This window comes from Anomaloglossus baeobatrachus, chromosome 5, assembly GCF_048569485.1.
Source record: "Anomaloglossus baeobatrachus isolate aAnoBae1 chromosome 5, aAnoBae1.hap1, whole genome shotgun sequence".
NCBI classification, from domain to species: domain Eukaryota; kingdom Metazoa; phylum Chordata; class Amphibia; order Anura; family Aromobatidae; genus Anomaloglossus; species Anomaloglossus baeobatrachus.
The window spans coordinates 540,824,711-540,850,695 of NC_134357.1; the positions used below are offsets into that span (position 1 = coordinate 540,824,711).

At 47.9% G+C, this 25,985-nt stretch overlaps 1 pseudogene; it reads right to left on the reverse strand.

Annotated features, from left to right (window-relative positions):
• Nucleotides 1-23,587, reverse strand: part of LOC142312940 (uncharacterized) — a 61,165-nt pseudogene extending 37,578 nt beyond the window's left edge.
• Nucleotides 23,588-25,985: the final 2,398 nt, after the last annotated feature.

Sequence of the window (25,985 nt, forward strand, 5' to 3'; positions counted from 1 at the left end):
CTCTCTGTGATTACCAAGGCCTCAGATTGTCAGAGGAAGATACAGGATCCATGTTTACTGGGATAAAGTCTGGGGTTAGCCGGGTGGGTAAAGGTGCACAGTCCGGGGGGACACACCCGCAATGTATTACTACAAGGACCCGCGCTCCGATAGTATAAAAGTAATGTGAAGGTGAATATACACACTGGGGTCATTAACAAACAAAGATAAAAACACTAAGAAAAGCCATGTGTGTATATGAGGGGAACATGGCAGAACCATGTGTGTATGAGATGGAGAGGAGCAGCCATGTTTGGATGGGGTGGAGCATTGTTTGTGTGAGGTGGATGGGGTGGAGCCATGTGTGTACACGGTGATAGGGTGAGCTAGGTATGAGTTAGAGGGGCACATCTGTGATGTATGAGGTAGAGGGGGCCATGTGGGTACAAAGCGGGACGTGTGGGTAGGTATCAGGGCCTTTGGGGATGGGGCAGGGCCAGGCTAGGTACACCATGTAGATGATAAGCCTAGTGTGTACACTATATAGGGGGTGGGGCTGTGTGGCTATGCTGTGTATAGCCACATGTGTGCCGCCCCCGCGACAGCCCGTCGGATCCGGATCCGGATCCGCAGTGGCTCGAGGCGTCTCCAGACCCGAGGCAGGGTCGCGTGGCTGCTCGAAATGAAAAAGGGGAAGAAAGGGTGTCTTGGATAGTGTTCTAGACATCACCCGCGGGTCGTGGTAAAATGGGATACCACCGCTACTGCGTTTAGGAGAGAGGGAGAGCGCCCGGGAGCGATTGGACGGCAGCTGGTGATGTTAACCCCTCCGTGGGCAGGGGAAGGTGTCCCGAGGCTCGGTGATGGTAGGCTGAGGACCCGTTGGAAGCAAAGGGGCACAACGTACTCACACAGTCCAGATATGCTGACACTGACACCGGGTAAACCAAAGTCTTGAACGCCCTGTAGCTTTAGTTCGAACACGCTGGGTCCGTGCCCTTTTTTTGGCACTGCAGGTTGGTCTGAAGCCTTGTCCCTTGGCACTGTGTTTAGTCTTGGTGGATCCCTTTCGCCTAAAACTACTCGGGTCCCGCTTGGGATTTTCTGGACGGTTTTGCGAAGTCCTATCCCTCTCGTTGCACTAGTACTCCGATTTTGGAGCGGGTGGAGAGCGGTTCATGAAGTTTCCATCCTCGTCGGGTGAATTACTGGGCTGCATAAAGCTACTTCCCAGCCTAGGATCCGTGTACCCCGTCGTACCCTGGCCCCTGCCCGGTTGTAGCACAAGGCAGCCGAACTGCCCACCGTGGCAGTACCGTGCCCCTTGCCACTACCCCCTATGACCGGGGTTCCAGCTCCTTCCAGGCCAGGCCAACGTCTGGCATCTGGGACGGGTACAGGAGCCCAGCTCCGCAGCGTGACCTCTTCCTCTTCCTGTCACTTCTCACTAACACTCTCTGACTACTACTGACACTTCTGCCCTCCTTCTACCATCCCTCCATCTGGGCGGCCCTATTCCCCTCAGGCGGCCCAATGGGTGTTTGGTGGGTGTGGTGCAGAGTGTTCCTCAGGATTTGTGTATACCTGTTCTTAGCAACACCAAAGGGACAGGACCCGTAACCAAGGAGGAGTGGGTACCATGCAGAAGGGCAGATTGCACGGCCCCCTTGTGACGACCTGATAGGCCGGGGCGTCACACATGGACCAATGTTCTGTATAGAGAAAATCATATTGTGGATATACAGACCAGACCAGAGTGTGGAAGGTGCCGGCACTTATCGCCCTTATCTGATATGCAGATGAGCACATGGAACCAGTCACACTAAAAGTTTTCAGACTTTACTATCCAGAGCTTACAAACAGTCATCTGAACACATCCCATTAAGATTGTTAGTGTTTGTCAACTACAGTATATTATGACCCCATGTAACTACTGAGACGCTGCCATGATCGGCAAGTATCCGGCGTACATCATACTCTAATAACCATGAGTTGCTCATGACCCCTGCCGATCATACATGTCTCAGCAGGTTTGTGGGGTCGTAACTTCATCAGCAGTGTTCCCTTACAACGTGGAGGTGATCAGTGCCAGAACACCTATTAAATCCTTTAAGTGTTTCACGATGATGGAGATTTGTTTGTACCTGAAGTTGTCATGGTCACTATCCTCCATTTCCACCATTACGAGAGCATGCCGTTTCTCTCAGACTTCTTCAGTAGAAGGATGTATTCACATCTGTGTGACTGTTTTGTTTTTTTTATTGGGGAGCACAGAGACCCAGTGAGTGTGTAATTTTGTGATCCTCCACATCAGTTGAGAATATGACAAACTCTGAGTTTCTCGGATCTCATTCTTGGATTGTTGAATCTGTGTTCAGCGTCAGACTGGCCCGACAGGATATGGGACGATGCTACGATGTGCGCCAGGCCCTCAGTGGGTCCCTGAGCAGAATATAGGCAGGGGCCTTCTGAGAACTTGTCCGCAATCGTAAAGACAATGGACACTGGTCTGTCAGAGGCCGGCGGCTAACATCAGCACACTGTACATGGCAGTGATATGACTGCCATGCGTGGACATCATCCTCCGGCCTCTGATAGGCCAGCGGCCACTTTGATGACCGCGCCGGATTTTAGCCAGAAGACAATGCCACTCGGGAACGGGAGAATGATGGGTATGTAATGTTTTTTTGTTTTCTATGTGGGCTGATGTATAGGAGGGATAATACTGTCTATATGGGATTATGTGGGACTCATATAGTGTATATGTGGCGCCCCTGAGGCTTCCGTCGCCACAGGTCATTGCACCCCATCAGCGGTGTGATGCCCCATTCTGGGAGAGGAAGAGAGTGAACTCCGGTCCCCTGGTAAATCCACACTACACCCATTGTTAGGCACATACTGGGACCAGGGAAAGTGGCAGGCAACCCTCCCATGCTGCATGCTGGGAGGGGCCGTAAGACCCATCCCTGCTCCTATAGGTTACAGCTTGGCAACTGGGGGGTGGGAGGAGCCATCAGAGAGCAGAGACAGATAGGAAGGTCTAGTGAAGTCAGTCTACCTCAGGGAGAGCAAGGGTGAAGAGCCAGCATGTAGTTGGAGAACAAGAACGAGAGAAAGGAGGGAGGAGGAGGCCTGCTGGAGGCAGGCAAGGAAGAGAAAGAAAAGAAAGAAAGAAGGAAAGAAAGCTCCAAGTCAGCCAGGAGCAGAGGAACTGAAAGAGACGCTTCCTGGTGAAGACCCTGGGACCCAGAGGTCCAGGTGACACCACGTAGGAACAGCAGGAGTCGCAGGGCCGCGGGTAGTCCTGGAGGTACCACGAGTAGTCCTTGATAGGTACCGAAGCGAGGGCCTAGAGGCGCCACGGGTAGTTGCAGGCTGCGGTGGCCTGTTCCACATTGACATCGGTGGAGTGATTAAGCTGCGACAGGGGACGGTCCCTAGAGACTGGAGGAGTGCAAAGACAATCTCCAAACAGTAAAAACCGAGGCCCAGGGAACGTTGTAAACTCCCAGGGCCAGAACCCATAGCAGACCTTCAGAAAAGGGGTAATCAGCCGACAGGTGACCCCCCAGCCTGGAGGCTGTAGTGGAGGCCAAGCCAGGTCCACCCTAACAAAGGCAAGGCTAAGGGAGACAGCAGAAGAAAGAGACACTAAGAGGAGGGCACCGGCTTTTACTCTCAGAATCACCCAGAAACGGCGGAGGTCCCTGACAGTGGTCCCAGCAGTCCAAGGGTCCCTGCAGCTGTGACAAGAAGTGTGAGTAAAGAACTTGAACTGCACCCTTGAAGTGGTCTCTGTTATTTCCGCTGCATAGACATTCACAAGCACCAACTGTGCCCCGGGCATCGCTTTACCTGTGGGGAGCAGTACCACCATAGCTGCCATCACATCATCCCGGTGGCCTCACACAGCAGCGGCGGCTTATTAGCCGCATACCACAGGTGGCGTCACGAACACAACCATTAACAAGCAAGCCACATATTCTACTGACACCCACCAGGGCCACGGAGCCGGGCCCAGCCACCACTGACTACCACCGGACTAGTCCGGCCCGGCACCGGGTGTCCCATAGCCCTGGGGTGGGCGAGTCAAATTTGGCGTCACGAACAGGATTTCGTGCCCGGTCTAACCGGGTACTGTGCGCCTGAAGAACCGTGTGACAGACTGTGTACTTTACTGAGAAACCGCCGCCATTAGCGCTGCTGAGAGCGGGAAGAAGGGGGGCGTGTAAGAAGAAAGGGCGCGAAGAGAAGCCCCGCCCCCTTGTCCAAGAAAAGCGCGCGAAGCGGTGCCCGCCATAGAAAACGGAAGAAGAAGAAGTGGCGACTAGATAAGCTGGCTGGCAGAGAGAGCCTAATCGCCCGACCAGCAGATAAAGAAAATGTACCTGATACTAAGCGGAGCGGTGCCGGCCGTGATGGGCTGGGCGCCAGTCTGGCGCCAGTTGCTAGTGCAGCCTCCGGCCCCGCCTCCGAGAAGGAAAAGGGAGCAGCCGAGTGGCGTGGTCGAGCACTCGAGCAGTGTTCCAGGCAGCATTCCCCAGGTCGGAAGCATGGCGGAGGAGCTGCAGCAAAGTGCACCAGGGACCGGAAGAGTGGATCCCGAGCTGGACCTGCTGAGAGAGGAAATGCGAGTCCTGGCCCGGAGGCTGAGCAGCGTGGAGGTGGAAGCGGACCGGCAGAGAGAAACACCGCTGATACCGGAAGGCCTGGGCCAGTGGATGGATGCCGCGGAGCAGCAACCGGGTGAGCTAAATGAACCCCCGATCCGTCCGGACCCATGGCCCCGCCACGCGCCCCCGACCAGCCGCTTCACCGACCCCCTGGCCTTCCCCGCCAGCCCCGCTGACGCCCGGCGGGGCACCGGAGGCCTGCCTGAGACCCCCGCAGACGGAGCCTGGGGTGGGGTGAACCCTGAACAACTAGTGGGCCCCCTGCCGAGTCCCCCTGTGAGCCTCCTGGGAATGGCATCCCCGGGAGTGAATTGGGACGCAGCGCCCATAGAAACCAGGGGACTGCAGCGGCCGCTGCTCCCCAAGGAAACTCCCCTGGCCAACGAGATGACGTTCCGGAGGCTGGTGGTCGAGTACCAGAGGGAGCGGGAACTCCGGGAAGAGAAACGAAGGGCCCGAGAAGTCGCCAATCTGGCCTCCAAAGAAGAGGTCAGGAAGGCCCTGAAGGGAACAGAGTGCCCAGTAAGACGGGGCACCGTAGTTGATTTCCGGCCGAAAGGCGGCTGGGGCTTCATCCGGGAGCCTGGCCTGGGCAAAGACGTGTTTGTGGCCCGGAGAGACATTGAGGAGAACCTGCCCAGAGGCCACCCAGGGCGCGATGCCAGGCCGGGTGATGTGATGGAGTATACCCGGCTGATGGGGGACCGTGGATGGTACGCGCTGCATGTACATATCCTGCGGGAAGAAGCGGCCCCAGAAGAGCCAGAGTGGCGCCGCACAGCACAAGAGCGCAGCATCTCTCCAAGCAGCAGCACCACCTCAAGGCAGACCCAGGCCACAGAACTGAGCAGAGGTCCTGCGACAGTCACTCAGGAGACGCAGACCAGGATCTCCATGGCGTGTGTGATGCAGGGAGCCCGGCCAAAGCAGGGCCCCAGAGACCACAGCAACAGCCCCCTGCAGACAAGCAGCCCTCTGCAGCAACGCCGTACAACACCTACAAGCAGCCCCACTCCAATCCAGGCTGCAGCACAGCGCAGAAGGTCAGGGACCAGCGCCCAGGGGACCCAGACGATGATATCGTCGGCGTACCTGCTGCCAGGAGCCATGCCGGAGTGGGTCCCTGATATCTGCCCTCGAGAGTAAAGAAGATGAAGAGATGCTGAACTGTACATAGCCCTTCATTCTTTTTGAAGAAGTCCCTCGTGTTTTGCCCCTTATTCTTTTCGAAGATGACACCCTTTCCTGCTGTACTGCCCCTGATGCTTTTTGAAGACGTCACCCCCCATGTTATGTGTTACCGGGCCACTGAACTGGAATGTGGGCCCCGGTGGAAGTGTATGTGTCATGTCATACCAGGCCACTGGACTTAGTGGCTGGTATGTTGTTTATGTGTCCTATGTAACCAGGCCATTGGACTTAATGGCTGGTTGATTTTGTCCCATTATTGTTTGATTGAAAGAAACGAACTGCCGGGCTACTGGACTTGTTGTAGCCAAAAATGTAATTAGTTGCACCCGTTGTGCCCCCTACCAGAATTATGGGGGAAGTGCCCAAACTGTGCAATGAACTGAAAGTGCACACATAGTTTCTTTATAAGAAGTTCGCAACGATTACTGATATGTGCCTCCCATAAAGGGAAGAAATGTTTTATTGTTTTATGTTTTGCATACCAAAAATGTTTTGCAGTTCTTCCACATGTTTTTGTCGTTTTTCAGCCCAAGGACGTGCTGGGATTTGCTGTGGGGGAGTGTGGCGCCCCTGAGGCTTCCGTCGCCACAGGTCATTGCACCCCATCAGCGGTGTGATGCCCCATTCTGGGAGAGGAAGAGAGTGAACTCCGGTCCCCTGGTAAATCCACACTACACCCATTGTTAGGCACATACTGGGACCAGGGAAAGTGGCAGGCAACCCTCCCATGCTGCATGCTGGGAGGGGCCGTAAGACCCATCCCTGCTCCTATAGGTTACAGCTTGGCAACTGGGGGGTGGGAGGAGCCATCAGAGAGCAGAGACAGATAGGAAGGTCTAGTGAAGTCAGTCTACCTCAGGGAGAGCAAGGGTGAAGAGCCAGCATGTAGTTGGAGAACAAGAACGAGAGAAAGGAGGGAGGAGGAGGCCTGCTGGAGGCAGGCAAGGAAGAGAAAGAAAAGAAAGAAAGAAGGAAAGAAAGCTCCAAGTCAGCCAGGAGCAGAGGAACTGAAAGAGACGCTTCCTGGTGAAGACCCTGGGACCCAGAGGTCCAGGTGACACCACGTAGGAACAGCAGGAGTCGCAGGGCCGCGGGTAGTCCTGGAGGTACCACGAGTAGTCCTTGATAGGTACCGAAGCGAGGGCCTAGAGGCGCCACGGGTAGTTGCAGGCTGCGGTGGCCTGTTCCACATTGACATCGGTGGAGTGATTAAGCTGCGACAGGGGACGGTCCCTAGAGACTGGAGGAGTGCAAAGACAATCTCCAAACAGTAAAAACCGAGGCCCAGGGAACGTTGTAAACTCCCAGGGCCAGAACCCATAGCAGACCTTCAGAAAAGGGGTAATCAGCCGACAGGTGACCCCCCAGCCTGGAGGCTGTAGTGGAGGCCAAGCCAGGTCCACCCTAACAAAGGCAAGGCTAAGGGAGACAGCAGAAGAAAGAGACACTAAGAGGAGGGCACCGGCTTTTACTCTCAGAATCACCCAGAAACGGCGGAGGTCCCTGACAGTGGTCCCAGCAGTCCAAGGGTCCCTGCAGCTGTGACAAGAAGTGTGAGTAAAGAACTTGAACTGCACCCTTGAAGTGGTCTCTGTTATTTCCGCTGCATAGACATTCACAAGCACCAACTGTGCCCCGGGCATCGCTTTACCTGTGGGGAGCAGTACCACCATAGCTGCCATCACATCATCCCGGTGGCCTCACACAGCAGCGGCGGCTTATTAGCCGCATACCACAGGTGGCGTCACGAACACAACCATTAACAAGCAAGCCACATATTCTACTGACACCCACCAGGGCCACGGAGCCGGGCCCAGCCACCACTGACTACCACCGGACTAGTCCGGCCCGGCACCGGGTGTCCCATAGCCCTGGGGTGGGCGAGTCAAATTTGGCGTCACGAACAGGATTTCGTGCCCGGTCTAACCGGGTACTGTGCGCCTGAAGAACCGTGTGACAGACTGTGTACTTTACTGAGAAACCGCCGCCATTAGCGCTGCTGAGAGCGGGAAGAAGGGGGGCGTGTAAGAAGAAAGGGCGCGAAGAGAAGCCCCGCCCCCTTGTCCAAGAAAAGCGCGCGAAGCGGTGCCCGCCATAGAAAACAGAAGAAGAAGTGGCGACTAGATAAGCTGGCTGGCAGAGAGAGCCTAATCGCCCGACCAGCAGATAAAGAAAATGTACCTGATACTAAGCGGAGCGGTGCCGGCCGTGATGGGCTGGGCGCCAGTCTGGCGCCAGTTGCTAGTGCAGCCTCCGGCCCCGCCTCCGAGAAGGAAAAGGGAGCAGCCGAGTGGCGTGGTCGAGCACTCGAGCAGTGTTCCAGGCAGCATTCCCCAGGTCGGAAGCATGGCGGAGGAGCTGCAGCAAAGTGCACCAGGGACCGGAAGAGTGGATCCCGAGCTGGACCTGCTGAGAGAGGAAATGCGAGTCCTGGCCCGGAGGCTGAGCAGCGTGGAGGTGGAAGCGGACCGGCAGAGAGAAACACCGCTGATACCGGAAGGCCTGGGCCAGTGGATGGATGCCGCGGAGCAGCAACCGGGTGAGCTAAATGAACCCCCGATCCGTCCGGACCCATGGCCCCGCCACGCGCCCCCAACCAGCCTCTTCACCGACCCCCTGGCCTTCCCCGCCAGCCCCGCTGACGCCCGGCGGGGCACCGGAGGCCTGCCTGAGACCCCCGCAGACGGAGCCTGGGGTGGGGTGAACCCTGAACAACTAGTGGGCCCCCTGCCGAGTCCCCCTGTGAGCCTCCTGGGAATGGCATCCCCGGGAGTGAATTGGGACGCAGCGCCCATAGAAACCAGGGGACTGCAGCGGCCGCTGCTCCCCAAGGAAACTCCCCTGGCCAACGAGATGACGTTCCGGAGGCTGGTGGTCGAGTACCAGAGGGAGCGGGAACTCCGGGAAGAGAAACGAAGGGCCCGAGAAGTCGCCAATCTGGCCTCCAAAGAAGAGGTCAGGAAGGCCCTGAAGGGAACAGAGTGCCCAGTAAGACGGGGCACCGTAGTTGATTTCCGGCCGAAAGGCGGCTGGGGCTTCATCCGGGAGCCTGGCCTGGGCAAAGACGTGTTTGTGGCCCGGAGAGACATTGAGGAGCACCTGCCCAGAGGCCACCCAGGGCGCGATGCCAGGCCGGGTGATGTGATGGAGTATACCCGGCTGATGGGGGACCGTGGATGGTACGCGCTGCATGTACATATCCTGCGGGAAGAAGCGGCCCCAGAAGAGCCAGAGTGGCGCCGCACAGCACAAGAGCGCAGCATCTCTCCAAGCAGCAGCACCACCTCAAGGCAGACCCAGGCCACAGAACTGAGCAGAGGTCCTGCGGCAGTCACTCAGGAGACGCAGACCAGGATCTCCATGGCGTGTGTGATGCAGGGAGCCCGGCCAAAGCAGGGCCCCAGAGACCACAGCAACAGCCCCCTGCAGACAAGCAGCCCTCTGCAGCAACGCCGTACAACACCTACAAGCAGCCCCACTCCAATCCAGGCTGCAGCACAGCGCAGAAGGTCAGGGACCAGCGCCCAGGGGACCCAGACGATGATATCGTCGGCGTACCTGCTGCCAGGAGCCATGCCGGAGTGGGTCCCTGATATCTGCCCTCGAGAGTAAAGAAGATGAAGAGATGCTGAACTGTACATAGCCCTTCATTCTTTTTGAAGAAGTCCCTCGTGTTTTGCCCCTTATTCTTTTCGAAGATGACACCCTTTCCTGCTGTACTGCCCCTGATGCTTTTTGAAGACGTCACCCCCCATGTTATGTGTTACCGGGCCACTGAACTGGAATGTGGGTCCCGGTGGAAGTGTATGTGTCATGTCATACCAGGCCACTGGACTTAGTGGCTGGTATGTTGTTTATGTGTCCTATGTAACCAGGCCATTGGACTTAATGGCTGGTTGATTTTGTCCCATTATTGTTTGATTGAAAGAAACGAACTGCCGGGCTACTGGACTTGTTGTAGCCAAAAATGTAATTAGTTGCACCCGTTGTGCCCCCTACCAGAATTATGGGGGAAGTGCCCAAACTGTGCAATGAACTGAAAGTGCACACATAGTTTCTTTATAAGAAGTTCGCAACGATTACTGATATGTGCCTCCCATAAAGGGAAGAAATGTTTTATTGTTTTATGTTTTGCATACCAAAAATGTTTTGCAGTTCTTCCACATGTTTTTGTCGTTTTTCAGCCCAAGGACGTGCTGGGATTTGCTGTGGGGGAGTGTGGCGCCCCTGAGGCTTCCGTCGCCACAGGTCATTGCACCCCATCAGCGGTGTGATGCCCCATTCTGGGAGAGGAAGAGAGTGAACTCCGGTCCCCTGGTAAATCCACACTACACCCATTGTTAGGCACATACTGGGACCAGGGAAAGTGGCAGGCAACCCTCCCATGCTGCATGCTGGGAGGGGCCGTAAGACCCATCCCTGCTCCTATAGGTTACAGCTTGGCAACTGGGGGGTGGGAGGAGCCATCAGAGAGCAGAGACAGATAGGAAGGTCTAGTGAAGTCAGTCTACCTCAGGGAGAGCAAGGGTGAAGAGCCAGCATGTAGTTGGAGAACAAGAACGAGAGAAAGGAGGGAGGAGGAGGCCTGCTGGAGGCAGGCAAGGAAGAGAAAGAAAAGAAAGAAAGAAGGAAAGAAAGCTCCAAGTCAGCCAGGAGCAGAGGAACTGAAAGAGACGCTTCCTGGTGAAGACCCTGGGACCCAAAGGTCCAGGTGACACCACGTAGGAACAGCAGGAGTCGCAGGGCCGCGGGTAGTCCTGGAGGTACCACGAGCAGTCCTTGATAGGTACCGAAGCGAGGGCCTAGAGGCGCCACGGGTAGTTGCAGGCTGCGGTGGCCTGTTCCACATTGTCATCGGTGGAGTGATTAAGCTGCGACAGGGGACGGTCCCTAGAGACTGGAGGAGTGCAAAGACAATCTCCAAACAGTAAAAACCGAGGCCCAGGGAACGTTGTAAACTCCCAGGGCCAGAACCCATAGCAGACCTTCAGAAAAGGGGTAATCAGCCGACAGGTGACCCCCCAGCCTGGAGGCTGTAGTGGAGGCCAAGCCAGGTCCACCCTAACAAAGGCAAGGCTAAGGGAGACAGCAGAAGAAAGAGACACTAAGAGGAGGGCACCGGCTTTTACTCTCAGAATCACCCAGAAACGGCGGAGGTCCCTGACAGTGGTCCCAGCAGTCCAAGGGTCCCTGCAGCTGTGACAAGAAGTGTGAGTAAAGAACTTGAACTGCACCCTTGAAGTGGTCTCTGTTATTTCCGCTGCATAGACATTCACAAGCACCAACTGTGCCCCGGGCATCGCTCCACCTGTGGGGAGCAGTACCACCATAGCTGCCATCACATCATCCCGGTGGCCTCACACAGCAGCGGCGGCTTATTAGCCGCATACCACAGGTGGCGTCACGAACACAACCATTAACAAGCAAGCCACATATTCTACTGACACCCACCAGGGCCACGGAGCCGGGCCCAGCCACCACTGACTACCACCTGACTAGTCCGGCCCGGCACCGGGTGTCCCATAGCCCTGGGGTGGGCGAGTCATATACAGTTCTATGTGGGGGACTAATACTGTGTACAGGGGAATCTGTGGACCTCATGCTGTATATTGTGGCTATATGGGGGCTAATAGTGTCCATAGGGGACTATTTTGGGCCTCATACTGTATAGAGGGGAATCATACTGTATATAAGGGTGCTGTGTGTGGGCTCATACTTTATATTAGGAGTGCTGTGTGTGGGCTCATACTGTCTATAGTTGGGCTATGTGAGTGCTCATCCTGTATATAGCTGGGCTATGTGTGGGCTCACACTGTATATAGGAGCGCTATGTTTGGGCTCATACGGAATATGAGAAGAGGGCTTACATGCTAAATTCTGCTCAAAATTAAGTGATAGAATTGATATGTGGCCCCTGGGGAAAAAAATTCTGCCCACCCCTGCTATACGTCATATACAGAGCTCCTGTGTATAATATTGGTAATATTAATGTTATAAGTAGTGTTTCTTTTATTCATGATCAGTATTGTATGATTCAGTCATTACGTGATCTGGTACCAGTGTGGCATTTATCCCTTGTATGTGGTACTTTTAATTCACTATGTGGTGGTAATATGTAGTCTGGTCCTTGTGTGATGGTAGTTCTCCTTTGTATGTGGGATTATTGGTCTTGGTATAGTGGATTATGTTGTGTATGGAGGTCTTTTGTTCTCTCTGATATTAATTAGGATAATATTATTTATTTTATTTCCATTAAAAATTAAATACCTGGAAGTCTAACCCCTCCCTGTCCTGTGACTATTACACAGCGACAGAGATGTCACATGGATCACATCAATGTGCGGTCCATGTGACACCCGTGCTGCCGACAGAAAATGGAAATGTCGCCGCGTGGAGCACACAGATGTGTGACTAAGCCCATTGATTTGTGTCTACTTTCTACAAAACATGTGAAAACAGTCATTACATGTACCAGAGACACGGATGTGTGAAGAATGCCTTGGTGATAGCTTATTGATTGGTGGGCCTGGCTGCTGGAACCTGCACTGATTGATCGGCTGCATCAGGAACTTGTTTCCCCATTAGACTGGAGCTCATGTACGACTCGACCACTAAGGGTGGAAACACATCTATGCGAGTAAAATCGGTCCGACTGGGCTGAAAAAAACTCGGCTGATTTTAGTTCACGTTAGGTGCGAGTGCAACGCAAGTGCGATGCTTTTTGCTCGCGTGTGTGTTGCGATTGCGATGCTAGTTTCATGCAACATCTTAATTAGATAAAAGCTATTACACATGTGTCATTTAATTAACCTATGGGAATGTGCTGTCACATTCATCTAATGAGCGAAGTTACTGCCACACTCGCAAATGTGAACGGTGGTGCGCGTGTGTGATGCTACTTTTAATCCCCTTCCATAGGAAATCATTGGGACAAATGGTGCGAGAAACTCGCAAAAAAGCAGCATGCTGCGATTTTTTTCTCGGTCCGATTTGGACTGAGAAAAAAATCGCAGATGAGAGCTGAATCATTGACTAACATGTGTCCGATTCCAATGCGAGTTTTTCTCGCATTGCTCTACTGCGAGAAACTCGCAAGTGAGAAGCAGCCCTAATACATTTATTCACTCAGTGGCTGTGAGCACTGCACTTTCTGGCTGCCCCACATAATTCTTCCTCAAGCTTCATACAGAGAAGCAGTGGCATAACTAGAGTTCTTTGGGCCCCAGTGCAAAGGTTGGACCGGGGCCCCTCCCTCCACTGACACTCTGGGTACAGGATAATGATGCTGACACTTGGCGCTTTCCCTCAGCACCAAGGTTTCCCATGATCAGAAATCCCTCTATCAGCACTCAGCTTTCCTATGTTCTGATTTCCATCTTGTCCTCGGCACCCATCTTTCCTATGCTCTGCTTTACATCCTTACCTCAGCACCCAGTTTTCCCATATCAGAGCATGGGAAAGCTGGGTGCTGAGGGAAGGAGCCTTTTTTCCCTCAGCACAAAAAAATTACCATGCCGTGCTTGTGTCTTTGCCCCCCCCCCCCCCATATATAGTTCTCCAAATACAATAATGGCCCCCACATAGCCTTCCATATAGTATAAAGGGTCCAACATAACCCTTCTTATATTAGAATGCACCCCCATAATCCTCAATGTATTATAATGTATTTCCCAAAGTCCTCCATGTATAAAGTAGCCCTTATAACTCTCCAATTATTATAATGCAACTCCCATAGTCCTTCATGTATTATAATTCAACCCATAGATCTCCATATATTATACTGCACCACATAGTCCCCCATATATAATGCACCCCCATAGTCCATGTATAAGGTAGCCCCCATAGTCCTCCATATATTATAGTGCAGCCTCCACAGTCCTATATGTATTATTATGCAGCCTCATAGAGATTCATATTGCATTATGCAGCCCCATAGTCCTCCATGTATAATGCTCCCCTATAGTCCAAGTATAAGGTGTCCGTCATATTACATTATGCAGCCCCATAGACGTCCATGTGTAGTGCAGTCCCATAGGCCTCCATGTGTAATGCAGCCCCATAGACCTCCATGTGTAATGCAGCCCCATAGTCCTCCATGTGTAATGCACTCCCCATAGTCCTGCATGTATAATGCAGCCCCATAGACCTCTATGTATAATGCAGCCCCATAATACCTCCATGTGTAATGTAGCCCCATAGACCTCCATATATAATGCTGCCCCATTGATCTTTCTGTACAATGCAGCCCCCATAGGCTGCTGTCTACATGTACTCACTGATTTAAAAAAAAAACAAACAAGCCCTCACCTCTCCTCGTACCCACGCTGCTCCGTCCTCACCTCTCTCCTCGTTCCCCTGCAGCTCCGGTCAGTGTCCTCCTGCCTTGCACTCTGCAGTCTGAGCCGGGGTTGTAGTCACACAGTGGTGACGTCACCGCCTTCGGCTGCACTGTGACGTTGAGCGCAGGCCCAGGGGAAGAATGGTTTACCATGCATTACCATTGGTGTGTGCAATGATGGGTGAGGGGGGCCCGGTGCCACCACTGCTGACACCGGGCCCCCCTGACTCATATAGTAGCCGCGTGGTGTGCCACAGAATAGCACAGCTCCTCTCTCATAGAGAGAAGCTGGCTGCTGATCTGCAGTCCGGGCCCCTAAGCCAGCGGGCTTGGTCGTGATGGCGACTTCTGCGACCGCAGTAGTTACGTCCTTGCAGAGAAGTATATAAAACAACTTATAAAGAAAGCTGTTATCCAAGGAAAAGACATGTCCTACCCCATGGTGAGTATCAAAACTAGACACACAATATAAGAACATGTGAAGAATGTATCATCCTAATACAAAAACAATTATATTTATAATCTCTAGATGGAAAAGGAAATAATTGTGCACTGAGATTTAGGAAGTATATAATGCATTATGTGTTGTAATGTGCAGACACTGAGGATTGATAAATGTGCATTTTTTTGTACTCTGCTGCCATCTAGTGGATGATGTATCTGTAAAAACTCAGGTATTCATTCTCCTCAGCACAAGCTGCTACAGAAATGGCTCAGAGGAGTCTCCCACCTCAGTGCTGAGACACTTCCTGTAAAAACTTGCCCCGTCTTGTTATGTCTAGTCTTGGTAGAGGAAGCGCTACAACTCCTAGGATCTCTCTCCAGTTCACGCTGAAGGATATCATTATCCATATAATTGCCTCCTGAAAATAGTGAAACTTCATAGAGTCAGAAGAGATGAGGCTGACCACGCGCTCTCTTGCACATTAGTCTTCCTAAGCGCCTAAGGTGGGAACCAGTGCTATGTGACTTCTCTACCATGGACTATAGCGGGCTTTACATGCTACGATATCGTTAATGAATTATCATCGGGGTCACGTTGTTTGTGACGCACATCCGGCGTCATTAACGATATCGCAGTGTGTGACACTTATGTGCGACCTAAAACGATCGCAAAAGCGGCCAAAATAGTTTGCCGCGGAGAGGTCATCCTAAAACAAAAAATCATTTTCTTCTAATTAGCGATGTTGTTCGTCGTTCCTGCGGCAGCATACATCGCTATGTGTGACACTGCAGGAGTGAGGAACATCTCCTTACCTGCCTCCACCGGCTATGCGGAAGGAAGGAGGTGGGCGGGATGTTACGTCCCGCTCATCTCTGCCCCTCCGCTTCTATTGGACGGCTGCCGTGTGACATCGCTGTGACGCCGCACGACCCGCCCCCTTAGAAAGGAGGCGGTTCGCCGGCCAGAGCGACGTTGCAGGGAAGGTAAGTCCGTGTGACGGGGGTAAGCGAGGTTGTGCGCGATGGGCAGCGATTTGCCCGTGTCACACAACTGATGGGGGCAGGTACGATCGCTTGCGTCTGCCCTATCCCTGTACAATAGGAAATGGTAGCGCCTAAAACTGTGAGTAACCCAATTCTACTAGTGTGTCTTCATGGGGAGCCAACCCTTGAAGGTCTCTCCTTCAGTGTACCATTACCTGGACTGTGCATAATAATATTACCTCCTATAGGAAGTGGAGTGATCTGTACTCCAGCCGCCCCGAGAGGCCCAAACCTTCTGCTTCATAAGGAGTCAAAACCTTCTCTCATAGGCAAAATACTGAGTGTAATGTGAAGTGTGCCCTCACCCCTTCACCCCCATCCCCAGTGATTTTCTGTTTCTCAGGGGGTATTTTCCTCAATATTCTTCCAAGAGCTATAACTTTTTTATTTTTCCGGTACTATTGCCATAGAGGAGTTGTTTTTTTGTGGAACGAGTTCTACTTTTGAAAGATACCATTATATTTTACCAAATAGTGTACTGGAAAATGGGGAAAAAAAATCCAAGTGCAGTGAAATTGCAAAAAAGAGCAATTGCACAATTGTTTTTTGTTTTCTTTGTTTACCATATTCTCTATATGGTAAGACAGACCTGCCATTCTAATTCCCCAGGTCGGTACACATTTGTAGATACCAAACACATCCAGTTTTATTTTTATCTAAGTAGTGACAAAAAAAAACTGAAGTTTGTGTATATACACTATATATATATATATATATATATATATATATTATATTTAAAAAAAAAAACAAAAAAACCTGCGCTTTTATTGCCATTTTTTGAGACCCGTAATATTCTCATTTTTCGGGTTCTTGGGCTCAGTGAAGACTTATTTTTTGTGTCATGAGCTGGCATTTTTAATTACAAAAATTTTGCACAGATGCAATGTTTTTATCGTCTGTTATTACATTTTAATGCAATGTTGGGGCGACCAAAATGCCGTAATTTTGACATCTGGAATGTCTCACTACGCAGTTTACCCATCAGAATAATTGATTTTATATTTTGATAAGATCGGGCACTATTGAATGTGGCGATATGAAATATGTGGGTTTTTTATTGTTTTATTCTCAATGAAGCAAAAGGGGGGTGATTTGAACTTTTTAGGGTTTTTTTTGATGTTTAAGTTGAAATTTTTTTTTTTTACATTTTGTTTTACGGATTGTCCTAGTCTCCCTAGATGACTGATTATACTGTCCGATAGCTTCTCCTGGTCAGAGCGATGCTTCAGCATCGCTCTGATGAGGAGAAATGTTGCTCTTCTATAAGTGCCAGTGCTCTGCCTGCATTCACAGGAAACAAGTCATGGCAGTGACAGGGGTCATCATCTGACGCCATTTTGCCATGCGAACGCATTGGCTCCTCGTGATCGCGACACGGGGCTGCCAATGGAACTGGTGATCAGCACAATCCACCCAGAGAGCATTAGATCACGTTGTCAGTTTGATAGCAAAAACTAAGGGGTTAACAGTCGCGGGTGGATCTCTCATCCACCCGCACCTATAAGGTGCACATGTCTGCTCATTGACTCAAACTATTTCCAAAAGATATCCAGCAAAATCTGCAATCCCAAACCCCCCTCCCTCCTTAGCCAACAATGTCCTTAAACCACAGTTATCATCCACATGTTTAGCATGGTTGAAGTGAGGAGAGCCTGCTTAATTTACAGGGTGTGTGTCTTCAGAAGCATGAGCTGGACACAATGCGCGGACACTACAATGTACTGGGCACAGCAGAGACTTATTTGCAATTTTTAATTTTGCAACATTCATTGCGTTTGACTCCATGGGTGTTTTCCAGAGACTAAATAGTCACTACACCAGTAGATGAATTCCCAGAGTGCTGTAATTTCCAAAATGTGGACAGTTGAAGGGGTTTCTGCTTTCTTGGCACTTAAGAGCTCTTCAAATGAAGTTTGCAAACTATTCTAGGAAAATCTATACTCCAAAAGTCAAATGGCGCTCCTTCCCTCCCAAGCCTTGCGGTGCGGCTAAACAGTACTGTACAGTCACGGTGGTGTAGTACCACGTTCAGGAGAAATTGTGTAACACAACATTTTAGTGGTAAAAAAAAAAAATTCATTTTTTTTTCTTCACCACCCAATAGTGAAAACAAAATTTTGACACTTCTGGTGTCATTATACTCACTGCTCCCCTAGATGAATTCATTAAAAGGTGCCTTTTTAAAAATTGGGTCACTTGTGTGTGAGGGGGGTGGGTTTCTGCTACCTCAGTGGCTTGGCCAAATAGATATTGCACCCACAAACCATTCCATCAAATTCTAGAGTCCAATATGGTGCTCCTTCCCTCTACATCTTTGCACTGTGCCTCAAAAGAAGTTCCTGATTACATGAAGGGTATTGGAACACTCAGAAAAAATTACACAACATTTTTTTATTGGCCCTTATAAAAATAATAACCATGTTGCTAAAACAGCATTTTAGTGAAAAAAAAATGTAATTATTCTTTGTTCATCGCCCAATTGTATAAAATTATGTGGGATATCTGTGATGTGAATATGCTCCCTGCACTCAAAGAAGAATTCATTGAGTGGTGTGCTTTGTAAAATGGGGTCACTTGTGGGGGGTCTGCCAATTTGACATGGCACTCCCAAACCTTTCCAACTAAATCTGAACTCCATTTTGGCACTCCTTCCTTTCTGATAGTTACACTGTGCCTCAAAAATAGTTTTCAACCACTTATGGAGTATCTGAGAACTTAGGAATAAATGGACAACACAATTTGTTACACAATTTCTCCTATTACTGTTTTTGAAAATTAGAGCTTTGTGGCCAAAGCAACATTTTAGTGGAAAAAATGGTAATTTTTTTTTTATTTCCACAGCCAAATGTTATACAATTTTGTGAATCACCTGAGGGTTAAAATAGCTCACTACACACCAAGATGAATTCCTTATGAGGTGCTGTTTCAAGAATGAATTCACTTGTGGGGGATTTCTGCTGTTTTGGCATTTCAGGGGATCTTCAACTGTGACATGGCGTCCGCAATCTATTCCGGTCAAAATGGGGCACCTTCCCTTTCGAGCTCTGCAGTGTTTTTTTCACCACATATGGAACATCCCTGCACTCAGGAGAAAATGTACCATACAATTTGTTGTGCAATTTATCCTATTATCCTTGTGAAAATGCAAAATGTGGGTCCAAAGTAACATTTTTATGAGAAAGTAACATTTTCATTTTTACCTTTCACATCGCTTTAGGTCCCATGAAGCATATGAAGAGTTAATAAATTTCTTGGATGTGGTGTTCAGCAGTTTGAGGGGTGCCGGTTTTAGAATTGTCACTTTTGGGTATTTTCTGTCACTTAGGCCCCTTAAAGTCACTTCAAATGTGCTGTGGTCCCTAAAAAAATGGTTTTGTGAATTTTTTGTGAAAAATTAGAAATTGCTGATAAATTTTTAATCCTTCTAACTTCCTAACAAAGAAAATAGTATGTTTTCAAAAATGGTAGTAATATAAAAGTAGACATCTGGGAAATGTAATTTATTAACTGTTTTGTTTGACATAACGCTCTGGTTTAACGGCTTAAAATTTCAAAAATTACAAAACTTTTGCCAAATTTCCGTATTTTCACAAATAAATGCAAAAAATATATTGTCCTAAATTTTCCACTATCATGAAGTACAATATGTCACGAAAAGTGAAATTAGCACTGTCATGCAAAGTACTCATAACAAGTAGTTGGATGCTCGGATGGGCGTGACTCGAGTATAATGGACGTCAACGGGGAAATAGAGAATGTTTCCAGGGACTCTTCAGGAAAAATGCTCGAGTTCCCCATTGAATTCCATTACACTCAGGTGCTCGAGTCTCGCCCATCCAAGCATCCAACTGCTCATTATGAGTCCAGAGCACCCGAGCATGGTAGAGCTCATTCATCACTAGTCACAAAAAAATAATCTCAGAATCTTTGGGATGCATTGAAGCTTTCCAGAGTTATTACTGGATAAAGTGACTCTTGTCCTCTGGTCAGAATTGTAAAATTGAAGGAAGTAAAAGGATCTTGTTTGGGGAGGTAAAGAGCCAAAGCTTAAGATCCTTTATGAATGTTGGATTTCAAAAGATACAGAAAAGTTCATATTCAACCTAGAAAAAAAAGCCAATTATGTCAGCCTTCAAGAGGTGAAAAGGGATTAATTTTTTAATTTATTTTTTATTTTTTATTTTTTTTTTTAAATATGTCGCCTTAACAGGTTCATACTGGCCTGTCCATCTTTTGACAGCTGATGTCTAGATAATGTAAAAATTACTGGCCAATAGGTTGAATATAGTATTATCCACTATCATAAATCAGTATAAAACCGTATTTATGTCCGAAAAATCTGCCTCTATAAATATTACTCATCTCCTAAACCTTCAGATCCCATCGGAAAACTATGGATTAGGGCCGTATTCTCAATGGACGCTGCACAATCTGTTGACCGTGTTGAGTGGCCCTACCTACAATTGTAAATAAGGTTTGCTTGTTGGGGTTTGTAAAAGAAATGACACTGGACACAGGTTGTAAAATTGAGGTAGGACATTTATTATTTCTTGCACATAAATTGGTAACATTTAGATGGATTCAGATGAACCCTCCTACATTGATTAACAAACTCATTACTACAGAACTGTATGAGAAAGTGATTTATACTAGAAGAAACACTAGAGGCAAATCTAAAAAAAAAACCTGGGTTCTGTGGCTGGAGACTTCGGGTTTCCAGCGTGTCAGTACGAGATGGGGTCCTTGTCCCTGGAGCTTCTCTACTCGGTATAATGACACTCACTGATCTTATTCATATAAAGAGCATTTCAGTAAAATAGAAACTTCCTACATATGAGGAGCTTGTCTGATCTATAAGTCACTGCATAAAGATCTATAGAGATAGCGTTATTCTTCTGTATAAAATATGTGATGTTCTTGTAGCCCTAATATTTCTATACAGGGGTCCTCAGTATAGATATTGAACCCCTGTGTTCCAGGTAAGGGGAAAGGAGAGGTTTGGAGAAATGTTATTATAATTTATCTTTAAAACTTGTAATAAAATTATTTGATTTAAAATATTTTCCCACCAATTTGTATGTGTTCTCCAATAGCCCAATTTGAATACCAAAATCTATTTAAAAATTACAAAGTTTTTATAAACCTTGTTTGGAGAAGCAAAAAAGCTGAAGCTGCTTAATCTCCAATAGGAGGAGGATTGACTCTTCCCAAATTTGTCTATTTCCTAGCTACAATTGCTATAGCAGGCCTTAAAGGGGTGGTCTACTACTAGGACAACCCCTTCTTATTCCACACGTTTCACCTAACTACAATAATAAAGACTATACTCACCTCCTATACCACCGCCCTTCCAGTGTAAAGGATGGCAATAGCAGGGATCATGTGGAGTTGTGATGTCACATGAGCCCAGCGTCCAATCGGCTCTGGCTTTCTTCTCCCAACCTTCAAACCAAATGAATCAACAGGAAGTGAGCACAGCAGCAGCACTCACTTTCTGTTGAATAACTAGTCAAGCACGAAGGCAGCGCTGATTGGACGCGGGACTCACATGACATCACCCCCCATGTGAGCCCTGTCACTGCGATCCTGGACACCCAGCACCAGTATGGGAGGTGAGTAAAGGCTTTATTATTTTATGTGGGGGGAAATACATGGAATCAGAAAGGGTTGTCCTAGTAGTAAAGAACCCTTTTAAAAAGGCTGTCCCACAAACAAACTACATTTTAATCAACAGATTTGAAGAATAATAATTTGCACAATTAGACATGTTAAAACAAAATCCTGTGTTGAGATAATCTTATATATCTTCTGTGTATTGGATGTGTAGGACTGAGCAGGGACATGGTCTGATCATACCACGGCTCCAAGGTGGGAGAGGACACAAAATAGAGTATACAGACAGGACAGGTTGGGTTCACAGCTGATTCTTTCTGGGAGGTAAAACATTTAATTGTCGGGTTTTTAATAATATTTTACCTCACAGAAGGAATTAGCTGTAATCCCATGCTGTAATGTCTGTATACGCTTGCTTCTGCCCAGGAACTTTAATATGTGTAGACAACAAAAAAAAGCAAATGGTTATAGGTTTAGTGAGTAATTGCATTAGTTACACATTATCTTGGCTGTCTAATCCCATAATGAGGGCACCGGAAGAGTTGAGCTCTGTTGCAGGATTAATTTAATGAGAAAATGTATTAGGACCCATAAATGAATCAGAATAGTCTAATGTACTTGAACAGATTTAGAATTTTACAAAAGTTCATTAAACATAGAACTTATTTGACACCAAATAGATTGTCAAATGTGGATAACATGTGTGACCCTGAGTGTCTTAAAGGTAGGATTAAATTGGAAATAACTATCATATGTTATGATTATGTTGTATTGGAGTATACTCCACTCAGAAAATCATTTATGAATTGGATCACAGCAGATATTCCTATCAAGAAAGTAATGATTGTATATTTAAAATGTAATTTACAGTTTGAACATGGTCATTGTTTTATGAATATTCTGTGTCTTTTTAACGTCTAAAAAGGTCTAATTTGACTGTAAAACACCTTTCACATTCTGAACATGTCCCACATTCTCCCCTTAGTGAATTTCCTGATGTTTTACTAGATCTGATTCACATGGAAAATATTTCCAATACTCTGCACATGAAAATGGCTTCTCCCCTGTGTGAGTTCTCCAGTGTCTAAAAAGATCTGATTTACGTGCAAAACATTTCCCACATTCTGCACATATATATGGCTTCTCCCCTGTGTGAATTTTCTGGTGTCTAAAAAGATCTGATTCACGTACAAAACATTTCCCTCATTCTTCTCATGCGTATGGCTTCTCCCTTGTGTGAATTGTTTTGTGTTTAACAAGTTGTGATTTATATGCAAAACATTTCCCACATTCTGAACATGAGTATGGCTTCTCCCCTGTGTGAATTCTCTTGTGTATAACAAGACCTGATTTATATGCAAAACATTTCCCACATTCTGAACATGAATATGGCTTTTCCCCTGTGTGAATTTTCTGGTGTATAACAAGATGTGATTTCTGTGCAAAAGAATTCCCACATTCTGAACATGAATATGGCTTCTCCCCTGTGTGAATTCTCTTGTGTACAATGAGATGTGATTTCTGTGCAAAACATTTCCCACATTCTAAACATGAATATGGCTTTTCTTGTTTAACAAGATTTGGTTTGTCATGAAAATATTTTACATGTTCTGAACAACAAAGTACTTCCTCTTCTGTGAGAATTTTTTGAGACTCTCTAAGTGAAAAGCTTTCTCCATATTCAGAACTTGAAAATGGCTTCTTTGCTGGAAGATCAGTTAGATTTTTCCTCATAGTGTGTGAAGAATCAGTAGATAGGACCTGTTTTTTAGGATCAGATGATAGATCTTTGCTGTGAAGGGATGATGGGATAGCTGGAGTAATGTCATTCCCTTCAATTGTGTACTCTGCGATATCAATGTCTTCTGACATAAAAATTGAAGATGTCAGTTGTCCTTCTGATCTCCTGGTGCAGTCATCTGCCAAGAATCAAACCAAATTATTTTTGAGTGAATATCTGTATAAATAATAATTTTCCAACATTTGTACATAAAATGATGATTGAAATCTCAATTCAGTAAAACAAAACAGTTGACGATCTAACAGTAGACCTTAAGTCATGAGCCAGTAGATCATGAGGTTTAGCCATCTGTTTCATTCCACCTCCCAAATATTGGAATAAAAAATAGTGTCAGGAACTTCCCAACTGTGGATGTACCAGTAAGTTCTGGTAATCGTGAGTGCACAGTGGGTTTGCACGCACGATCACAGTCGGGAGCTTGGCACTCATGACAGCTGAGCCCCAGCTTTCACAGCCAGGGATAGTCCCTTCACCGTACCTGGCTATTTTACCTCTAAATGCCATCATTGATATTGACCTGAGTCACCGAGCTACAGAAAGTCTCAAAACCTGCCAGGAGCATGATCCCAGATGCTTGTGTCAATGCAGTACTGACAGATATAATGTATAGCAATACATTATATCAGTGATCAGGGTAATAAAAGTTAGTGTTCCTTATAGGGACTATGTAAAAAATATTATACATTAAAAACATAAAACTAAATCCGAAATTGAAAAAATGTAATAAATATATTTATGTAAAATAAAAAAAAAAAAAAAAAAAGATTCACATTTGATATTGCCATGTCTGGAACAACCCAATCTATAAAAATAACATTAGTTAACCCCTTCAGTGAAGACATAAAAAAAAATTTTTGCAAAAATTGTCTTTTCATCATACAGCTGACAATAAAATGAAATAAAACACGATGAAAAACGTAGTATACCGTATTTTTCGGACTATAAGAAGCACTTTTTTCCCCCAAATGTTGGGGGAAAGTGGGGTGTGTGTCTTATAGTGTGAATATGGCTGCGGGGAATTAGGGTGCTGCGGTGGAGCGGGTCATCGGCGGCACAAGCAGGCTGTATCAGTGCCTACCGTGACCACGTGGGCCCGCTGATTTCATATGCGCGCCCATCATCCCGCCCATCATCTTTCAGCGCTGAAGGCGGCGCTGACAGGTGGGTGGGATGATGGGCGGGGGATGCACGCATACTAAACAGTCGGCCCGCATGATCACCCCTGGCAACTACAGCCTGGAGTGATCGTGTGTGGCTGTATTCACTGCCCCCCACACATCATTATCAGCACGGGGTGCAGTGAATCAGTATACTCACCGGCCACAATCTCTGCAGCATCGCTCGTCCTCTTGTCTGCCGGCCGCGGCTGTGTGTGGAGACTAGCAAAGCGTACAGCCATGACGTCATCCCTGTGTGCACGTGTCCACACACAGCTGCGGCCAGCACAGACAGGAGGGCGAGCGATGGTGCAGGGATCATGGCCGGCTCCACACAGGTCAGCGGCGCTGCTGCTGGCACAGATGGGAGGAGGAGCGATGCTGCGTGGAGCAAGGAAAGGTGAGTATGAATGTTTATTTTTTTGTGTGCTACAGGATGCGGCCATACACCAGGATGGGAGTATATAGCAGGATGCGGCCATACACCAGGATGGGGTATACACCAGGATGGGGTATATAGAAGGATGCGGCCATATGCCAGGATGGGGTATGTAGCAGGATGTGGCCATATGCCAGGATGGTGTATATAGCATGATGCGGCCATATGCCAGGATAGGGTATATAACATGATGCGGCCATATGCCAGGATGGGGTATACAGCATGATGCGGACATATGCCAGGAGGGGGTATATAGCATGATGCGGATATATGCCAAGAGGGGTTATATAGCAGGATGCGGCCATATGCCAGGATGAGGTATATAGCAGGATGGGGGTATATTATGAGCAGGATGGGATATATAGCAGGATGTGGCCATACATTAGAATGGGGTATATAGCAGGATGTGGCCATACGCTAGGATTGGGTATATAGCACGATGGGAGCACATACCAGGATGGCAGTATATAGCAGGATGGGGGCTATACCAGGATGAGGGACATACGGTATACTGTACAGTCATATGAAAAAGTTTGGGCACCCCTATTAATGTTAACATTTTTTCTAACAATTTGGGTTTTTGCAACAGCTATTTCAGTTTCATATATCTAATAACTGATGGACTGAGTAATATTTCTAGATTGAAATGAGGTTTATTGTACTAACAGAAAATGTGCAATCCGCATTTAAACACAATTTGACTGGTGCAAAAATATGGGCACCCTTATCAATTTCTTGATTTGCACCCTCCTAACTACTTTTTACTGACTTACTAAAGCACTAAATTGGTTTTGTAACCTCATTGAGCTTTGAACTTCATAGGCAGGTGTATCCAATCATGAGAAAGGGTATTTAAGGTGGCCACTTGCAAGTTGTTCTCCTATTTGAATCTCCTATGAAGAGTGGCATCATGGGCTCCTCAAAACAACTCTCAAATAATCTGAAAACAAAGAGTATTCAACATAGTTGTTCAGGGGAAGGATACAAAAAGTTGTCTCAGAGATTTAAACTGTCAGTTTCCACTGTGAGGAACATAGTAAGGAAATGGAAGAACACAGGTACAGTTCTTGTTAAGCCCAGAAGTGACAGGCCAAGAAAAATATCAGAAAGGCAGAGAAGAATGGTGAGAACAGTCAAGGACAATACACAGACCACCTCCAAAGACCTGCAGCATCATCTTGCTGCAGATGGTGTCAATGTGCATCGGTCAACAATACAGCGCACGCTGCACAAGGAGAAGCTGTATGTTAGAGTGATGTGAAAGAAGCCATTTCTGAAAGCACGCCACAAACAGTCGCCTGAGGTA